Genomic DNA, 8,670 nt, shown 5'->3' with positions numbered 1-8,670 from the left:
AGTGTGCAATGGAAGGGCAGATAGAGAGACACACAGAATCTGAAGCAGCCTTCAGGCTCTGAACGGTCAGCCCAGAACTGGACGCAGGGCTTGACCTCCCAAACCACAAGATCATGACCTGAGCCAAAGTGGAACACTTAGCCAATTGAACTACCCAGGCGCCCGTGTTTAGAAGGAACTTTAAAGAATTACGTTGAAACAAACTAAATTTGCATGTTCTGGGACTTGATGTTTCTTACTCTCCCTTTTGAAGCTGAAGCATTTAGGTCTGTGATGTCATTAAACGTGCATTGGGTGTTGAACATTTTGATAGTCTCTGAAAGTATGTAAAAATTTGAGTTTTGTTTCATATCTTTAGTTAGCCTAGTTTAAGTAACTATCCTAACCAGTATAAAGTTGGATGATTTAGAAACAATGTTATAGGGGCGCCTGGGTAGCTCAGTCAGTTAAGCATCCGACTTCAGCTCAGGTCATGATCTCACAGTCAGTGTGAGCCCTGCATTGGGCTCTGTGCTGACAGCTCAGAGCCTGGAGCCTGCTTTGTATTCTCTGTGTGTGTGTGTGTGTCTCTCTCTCTACCCTATCCCTGATCATGCTCTATCTCTCAAAAATGAATAAATGTTAAAAAAAAAACAAGAAACAATGTTATATATTGCTACTGCACGCCCAGCAAAGGGAACCAGTTCAACTTTATCAGAGCAGGAGTTAAAGCAACTCATTTGGCATGCTTGCTACTTAATATAGAAAAGTCTTTTAACCTAACCTATGGGTTTAATCTTTAACTGTGCTTCATCTTTGGTTCAGCATTTATTTTTCCTCTGATAGTCTTAGCTATTGTACACTAGAAGGACTTTGAGTATAAAAGGAAAAGAAACAGAAAACTCAGCTTTAGCAATAGAACCTTAATGTTAACTTGAAAAAGGTTGGGTAGAGTATGTATCACGTGGCGTCAGGACCCAGAGGCTCCTGGAAGGCAGGCAGGACTTTGCGTTGTCCGTCATAAAGCTCAGTAAGAGGGAGGCTGCTTTCCCAGGACGCCCTCTTGCCTCACCCGATCCCTGACTGACATTTTCCCTTTGGTTTGTTGGGAAAACTAAACCTAAATGTGGCTGACGACCTTTAAGGACGGCAAAATTGAATTCGTTGGCATAACGACCCATAGCATCTTTCCTTCCTCAGCAGCCCTGAGCCCTTCTGGGAAAGGTTCCCTGAGGCTTAGAGAAGACTTCCCTTTCTCTTGAATATTGCAGAGTTTGCTTTGCTTCGTGTCTGAGGCTCTTCTGGTTCTGGCACACTCCCATTGATCTGATATGAAGTTCAGACTCCTTTCCCTTGTGAGCTGTGGTTCTTTGGGAGTGACGTAGGTGAAAAGGATTTGAAAATGAACCGCTGGGTGGTTCTGCAGAGACACGTGCCGGTTCCTGTCCTCTGTTCACTTTGGGGGGGCGGGGGGGATGCTACTTATTAATGACAAATATTCCATATCCGTGATCCTTTAGAGTCAGAAGTTCTTTGAAACAATGCCATTGGCCTTGGCCAGTTGTAGGATGGAGTCATCTGAGTTGCCTATCCTGCGAATGCCCCAACAGATAGTGTAGGTTTTAATCTGGCCATTGAGCTTCCCTACCACCTTGCCCACCTCGGCCACATTCACCTGGATGGTGGTCCCTGGCACCGATGATGCAGTTGCCAGCAGAGCATTTCCATGGCGCGGACAGGTGCACGAATCCGCCCACATTGTCCTGCATGTCTAGGGCACGCCTGCTGCTGGCCCCAGGAACCCCCAGGAGCGAGAGTGCAGAAAAACCTCTATTCACTTTTGAGAATTTCGTTTTGGTTCGGTTTGTTTTTTTTCCCCTGGGGAATCTGTTGGAACGTTAATTTGGTTAGCTTTTCATCCTGGAGTAGAGGAAAGAAAGAGATTTGTAGATCCCTGATGAGTCAGCCAACAATGAGAACGGCAGTTTTTCTCCCTTGCTTTTTCAGGGAAAGCTGGTCTTTGGAGGGTGGAGTCATTGGGCCCACAATCCAGTCTAGATCTTTTTTTTTTTTAAGTTTATTTATTTATTTATTTTGAGAGAGAGAGAATGGGAGCTGGGGAGGGGCAGAGAGAGAAAGAGAGAGAGTCTCAAGCAGGATCCACCCCTTCAGTGCAGAGCCCTATGTGGGGCTCAGACTCACAAGCCTTCAGATCGTGACCTGAGCCAAAATCAAGAGTCAGACTCTTACTGGCCGAGCCCCCCAGGCACCCCCATTTTGGTCATCTTGGACAGCGTTGGTTGTGGGGAGGAGGTCTGCGCTTTATTGTATCATTTAAAGTTTTGTTGTGCATTGGCATTAAAGCGTTTCTTTTGCCCTGTCATACAGGATTTGGTTGGGTGTTCTGTTGTGTAAACCCAGCCCCGTAAAGCTGTTTTGTAACAAGCATTTATTTTATGCTATTAACTCTGGACGTGTTCCAAGGCCTAATTATCGATGAGCCTGTTTCGCCATTTAAATCTAAACTTTGACTCATAGATGCCACTGCTGAACTACTTAAGGAGGCCAGTGTGACCTCTGTATGAGTCCACGCTTCATGGCAGCAGGGACACTGTCACCATCCTTTCCTGGGGCATCTGAAGCCTGCCCCGTGCGCGAGGGCACCGAAGCCCGTTTATTTTGTTCCCCGTGTGCGGAGCGTGCTGTTCTCGGCCACGTCCCTGTTCCCTTTTCTTTCACTTGTGCATTGAGTTTGTAGTCACCTACCTGCATCTGCTTGCCCGTGACTGTCATCTGTTAAGTTTCTTAGTGTCTAAGGGTCCAGCTAGAAGCCCCCCGGTTCTGAGGCTCTTACTGGATCTTGAGTATTCTTCAGATCAGATGGCGACACCTGCCTCTCCCTGCACCTCCCTGGCGATGGGCATGAAGTTGGCCTGAGTATCTTTTAATGGGTCTGGGCCCCGTCCCTCCATCCACCTGCAATGCGCATCCCGAACAACTTACCAGGATGGACTCTGCCCCAGAGGGCATACAATCATGTGATGCCAAATGCCTTTGTTTTCTTCTTCTCCTCTTCCTGTCTCCCCCTTCCCCTCCTTCTTCCTCTCCTCCTCCTCCTCCTTTTTAGCATTTGCAGTTGTGTTTGATCAAACCCTTATGTGGGTTTTTCAGATGGTATTAAAGTGTGTTCCATTTCAGAACACCAAAGGGGCATTTTCCTCTGGCTTCTAAGGAGACCGAGCACTTGCAAATTGGAACTCGAAGTTCAACACAGATTACTTACTTCAGCTTAAACGTATTTATTTATTTATATGAGATGGCGGTCGCCACCGTAAGTAGCCGCAAACGCTTTAATTCTGGAGAGGTTTTTGGAAGGTTTCGAATGAAGAAACAAATCAATACAATTCTTGTTAGACTAGTGAGTCTGACAAAGGGAAGTGTTGAGTGTTTAGACTTACTGGGGAACCTTCCTGAGGATGGTTATCTTGAGTAACAGAATATGTGGTAGCAGTAAAACGTAGCTCTGATGAACCCTGGTGGGTACGTCCTCGCTCTTTCACCTTTGCCCTTTGACTTCTGCCTCTTCTGATAGTTTGTATTTTCCCCTGTAAGTCCTCTTCAGTTTTCTTAAAGTACTTTCTGTTATATATTTTGAGTGTCAAGCAAAGTGCTTTTCCACAAACTCTGGTTCTTAGGGGGTAGTTTTATTTAGATAATAACCGCCTGAGCGTCCAGATTACAAAGCCACTCGATCCATTGTTTAAACTGTTCATCAGTTTGTCCTGTGATATCAAAGTAAGGCTTAAAATCTATTTATAATCCATAAAGAAAACATAATTAGGACAAATAAGGAGTCATTTGGCTTATGAGTACCGTGAGGTTAGTCCCTTAGGGAGCCGCGTGAGCCTTCAGCGGGAGACAAGGCTGTCATTTGGTGTGCTGAAGCTGTAATATAAACGAATAATTTGTAAGTTGAAATTCTAGGTTAAGGGTGGAGATGCGGAGGTATGGGGTGTGACAGGTGGCAGACTGTGGTTACAACCTTGAATTCAAGTTCCTCCTGTGAGTTCTCTGTTCCCTAAGACACGGTGAGCCCAAAGAAGGACGGCCATCAAGGGCTCAGGTAAAGGCAGCACGTCCAGCTCTTCGGAGGGCAAAGGTCATGTGTCCATCTGAATGCCCCCCCCCTCTCCCAGGGGGCTCAGCGAGAGCCCATGACGCCAGTGCTCAGGAGCAGCGAAGGGAGGCTCCTCTTGGGTGTTTACTGCCAAAGAGTGACTTAGCTATAAAATGATGGTCTCGTGTTTGCTGATTTCATTTCTCTGGGGAACAAATTATAATATTTCCCCGCTATTCAGAGGTATTAGAAAAATGGAACACTTAAGGAAAATAAGAACTTGGTGGAATGTTGTTGGATGAAACAGCCAGCCTTCAAGCACTAAGGCTTTGAGAGGCAGCGTATGTCAGAAATGGAAGAAGGAAGGGCTGGTTTTAAAAAATAGACTGTTAAGTAATGGAATGTAGACAAATGAAATGCCCTTCGTTTTCCTTTGTTGAGTCAACGGGCAGAACCTTAAATGTATGCTTTTGCTCACAGGTATTTTGTATTTCTTTCAACTACTGAGTATTTCTGGATCTTTTTAAGGAACAGTTTGAAAGACCATTGTATCCTTGTGACTTGTATATTAGCATGGTAAGATGAGTAGAAATCTCGTGGAACATGATTTCGTAGGCATATTAGCATCACCAGTAACCAATTGCCTGGGCCTCTGAATACTTGTAAATTCTTTCGTATTACTGCGTTCAAGATATCCTTAGGCTTTTGTCACTTAAATTGTATCTGTTAGTTCTTGAATTGGAGGAAACCTTTTTTTCAGGAATGTGGGGTTGGCGTGAGCCTTTTCTGACACAGCAGAGCACATTCCCCGGGTGTAGCCGGAAGTTTGAGGAAAGTGGCACTGTGCAGAGCCGAGAGCGTCCTGAGATCCTGGGTTTCCTTCTCTCCCTGCCGTAGCCCAGTTCTCTTTCTCGCCTTTTCTTAATGTTTGTTTATTTTTGAGAGAGAAAGACAGAGACAGAGCAGCATGAGTGGGGGAGGGGCAGAAAGAGAGGGAGACACAGAATCTCTGGCAGATACATTTGTATTCATCCTTCAGGGCCTGGTTCCAGTATCCCTTCTTTTGGAACATTTTCTCAACTCTACCAAATAATCACTCCGTCCTCCAGGCTCCCTTAGTGTGTGGCCTGTGCCTTCAGCATGGCCTGTCTTTCATTCCGTGGGGAGAAATAGAACAGACAGGTGGACTGGGTGCTTTCAAAGCCCTCGTGTTTATCTCTAGGGCCAGAGGCACTGAGTCCATTACTGGAAACCTTGTCCACAGGAGAGTTGAGTTGACTGCCGCTGCCGTCTGTGAGTACTGATGAAGCGTGAAGATCAGAGTCCGGGATGCTGGACACGCCGCTTCCAGACATGGTTCCGCTTTTTGCTGTAACGTTTCACTGAATCGCTGGCTGTGTACTGGACATGGGGGAGAGGGGCAGAATGGACTGCCCTGCAGCGGAGGTTGCCACAGGAGAGTCTTTAATTCGCCCTGTTTGAGATGCACAGTCAACCCAACAGGCCCTTCCTGGTGCCAAGAAGCCCGGGAGAAGAAGGGACCAGATTTCTTTATTCTGAAGGAACAGCTCCAGTGAGAAAGCTTTTGCTTCGACAGGACCAAAGGATTAATGGAGGAGCATTCATTCCCTTGACAACATTTTGGAAGGCACTTTCAGCTTCACGTTGTTTCGAGAAGTTTGTAACAGTGCACGGTAAATTACGGAGGCGCCAGAAGCCAGAAGGCAGCTCAAGCTGCTGGACCAAGTGCAGCCCCGCCTGGTTTAAGGGAGGCAGTGCTTTCACGTTTGTTTTTCCCTCCCACCACTGTCTCCTTTTTTAAAAAGGGGGGGAAATCCAACCGTTTCCTTCCCTTCACTTAATGCTTTGGTTTGAACTGCCTGAAAAGGATGAATACAAAGACAATAATAAATACATATCGATTCTTACTTTTCCTTTGAACTTTTTCAGGAGTTCCATTTTCTCTGCCTTTGAACAGGCGTAAAGCCTCCCTCTAACTCTGTGCGTTGGGGAAGAGAACGGAAAGTGAGTAGACACACGGAAGGGAAGTGTGCCATTTGTATCCCGCAGCAGACAGGGAGCGGGGGAGCCCGTTTTCCATCTGAGAGCTCCGTGCGAAGCGCCCCCAGATGGCAGGGCTGGCGCTGGACGTGACCGTGCAGCGTGGGGTCCTCTGGGCACCGCAGGCACCTCTCAGAGCCTCTGAGAGTGCATCCTGGGTAGAGAATCTGGAACCGTCTGACAGGTCGCAGCATGAATGTCTTTGTTTTATGTGCCTTTCCAAAAGGTCAGGGCGTGACCGGGGCGACGGCTTGCTTCATTCTAGAGGAATTTTTTGCTTCACAAGTTGCTGCATCACGATCCTGCCTTTGAACTCGTCTTAAAATTTTAACGTACATTTTCAAACCTTGTCTTCTAAGAGATAACTTTTATTGACTGCTTTACTTGCAAAATGACAAGAACCAGATTTAAATTTTAAGAATTTTTTTTTATCACACAAAAAGAGTCACAGAAAATCCCAGGAGAGTTACTTGTGTGACCCTGAATTCTGGCTGTGAGCAGGGGAGTTCATGGTTGTTTTGATCCAAGTGGACCTGTCACTTTTGGTTCATCTCTCCTTTCAGGTCGGGTTATAGCCCTCCTTTCTGACAGCTCAGTGTAACGCCCGTAACTGGCACTTTAAATAGCTGGTGTTACTACATCGCAGCGCTGCATGATGCAATTGGCTTCCTCATTCCCCTTTGACATTTTAATTTCCAGGTTTTTTTTCTTCTGAATAGTGACTCTGTAATCAAATCAGAAAAAAAAAAACCTTCAGGGTTCTTTTTTCTTTGTATTTTTTGTAGGTGCATGTAAACCCACTGGGGGGCTGTGACCCTAGTACATCTGTTTCTGAACGTAGACACTGCTCAGGAAGCCTGGAATATCATGGAAAGACCCTAGCGGCGTATCTGATGGACCTCTTCCCCCTCCAGTCCATCACGATGGCCTTGTCACTTTTGCAAGTGTTTTCTCAAAGTTACTGCTCTTTTGAGTGTCTGTTAGAGTGCGGTTTTGCGTGTTGCATGCTTGCTTCTGTAGAAAATATTTAGGGGGGCCTGGGTGGCGCGGTTGGTTAAGCATGTGACTCTCGGTTCTGGCTCGGGTCACCGTCTTGCGGCGCCGTGAGTCTGAGCCCCCGTCAGACTCCGCACTGACCGTGATGGAGCTGCTTGCGATTCTCTCTCCCTCCCTCTCTGGCCCTCCCCCATCTCTTTTTCTCTCAAAATAGATAAACTTAGTTTAAAAAAATTTTTTTTAAATATTTAGAGCAGGGTTTGGTAGAGTTTTTCTGTAAAGAGTCAGAAATATTTTAGGGGGCACCGGGGTGGCTCAGTTGGTTGAGTGACTGACTTTGGCTCAGATCATGATCTCACGGTCCATGAGTTGGAGCCCTACATCGAGCTCTCTGCTATCCGCACAGAGCCTGCTTCGGGTCGTCTGTCTCCCTCTCTCTCTGCCCCTTCCCTGCTCATGCTCTCTCAGAAATAAAACAGAACTTTGAAAAAAAAATATTTTAGGCTTTTTAGGCCACAGGTGGCCTCTGTCACATGTTCTTTGTTTCTGTTTTAACAACCTTTGAAAAATATAAAAACTACTTGTAACTCAAAGGACGTACAGAAATAGGCTGTAGGATGCAGTTTTTGTTGACGTTGATCCTGGAGTATTAACATTTTTAGACTTTGGACCTGGAAACCCTAACTCTGAAGAGCGTCTGGAAAGCTGTTTACATCAGGCTGTGATGATTTGTAGGCCCGCCTCGTGTGGAACAGAAATCACGGTCGGCCGCTTCTCCCGGGCCCGCCCTCCTGTCCTCTCTTCCTGCTCCGGTGTTGTTGTGTTGCCTGTCTGCTCCTTCCATAGTTCTTATTTTGTCCCTTCTCTTCTGGCTCCTTTTCCTCAGCACAGAGACATGCTTGCGTCGCCTCCACTGCCTGACACACGAGAGACGTGCAAATGTCCAGTGACTGCCTCTCTGCATCCTCTTGTTACCAACCACCTAATCCTTCAAACAACAGTCTCTATTTATCTTGTCCATGGCCTTCCCTCCTTTTTTCCTTCCCTCTGCTCCTATCTTATCACTCCATTAAAACTGTTCTTTTAAAATTGCTACAGGGCACCTGGGTGGCTCAGTCGGTTAAGCTTCCAACTTTGGCTCAGGTCATGATCTCACGGTTTGTGTGTTCTGGCGTCACATCAGGATTTGTGCTGACGGCTCAGAGCCTGGAGCCTGCTTCGGAGTCTGTGTCTCCCTCTCTCTGCCCCTCCCCCACTCGTTTCTCTCTCTCTCTCTCTCTCTCTCTCTCTCTCTCTCTCTCTCAAAAATAAACATAATTTTTTTTAATTGCTAAAATAGAATTGCCAAAATAGCGAAAACCTCGAAAAGTTTGCCTGACTTGGCCTGCCTGCTGTGTGACTCTTGGTCGTTCTCTGGACACCCACTCCCTCCAGGCTTCTGTGACGCCTCTTGTCCGTTTCACGGCAGTCAGCTTTGCTGACTGCCTTCTCCGTCTGTCCGTGTGCGGGAGCAGGCG

The 8,670-nt window shown here is 46.6% G+C and overlaps 1 pseudogene; it reads right to left on the bottom strand.

The window, feature by feature from the left end:
- Positions 1 to 1,501: 1,501 nt before the first annotated feature.
- LOC115279971 lies at positions 1,502 to 1,748 on the bottom strand (annotated as a pseudogene).
- Positions 1,749 to 8,670: the final 6,922 nt, after the last annotated feature.

This window comes from Suricata suricatta, chromosome 16, assembly GCF_006229205.1.
Source record: "Suricata suricatta isolate VVHF042 chromosome 16, meerkat_22Aug2017_6uvM2_HiC, whole genome shotgun sequence".
Lineage (NCBI taxonomy): Eukaryota > Metazoa > Chordata > Mammalia > Carnivora > Herpestidae > Suricata > Suricata suricatta.
Note: the sequence above shows the minus strand (reverse complement) of the source record. Positions and strands in the feature narration are given on the sequence as shown.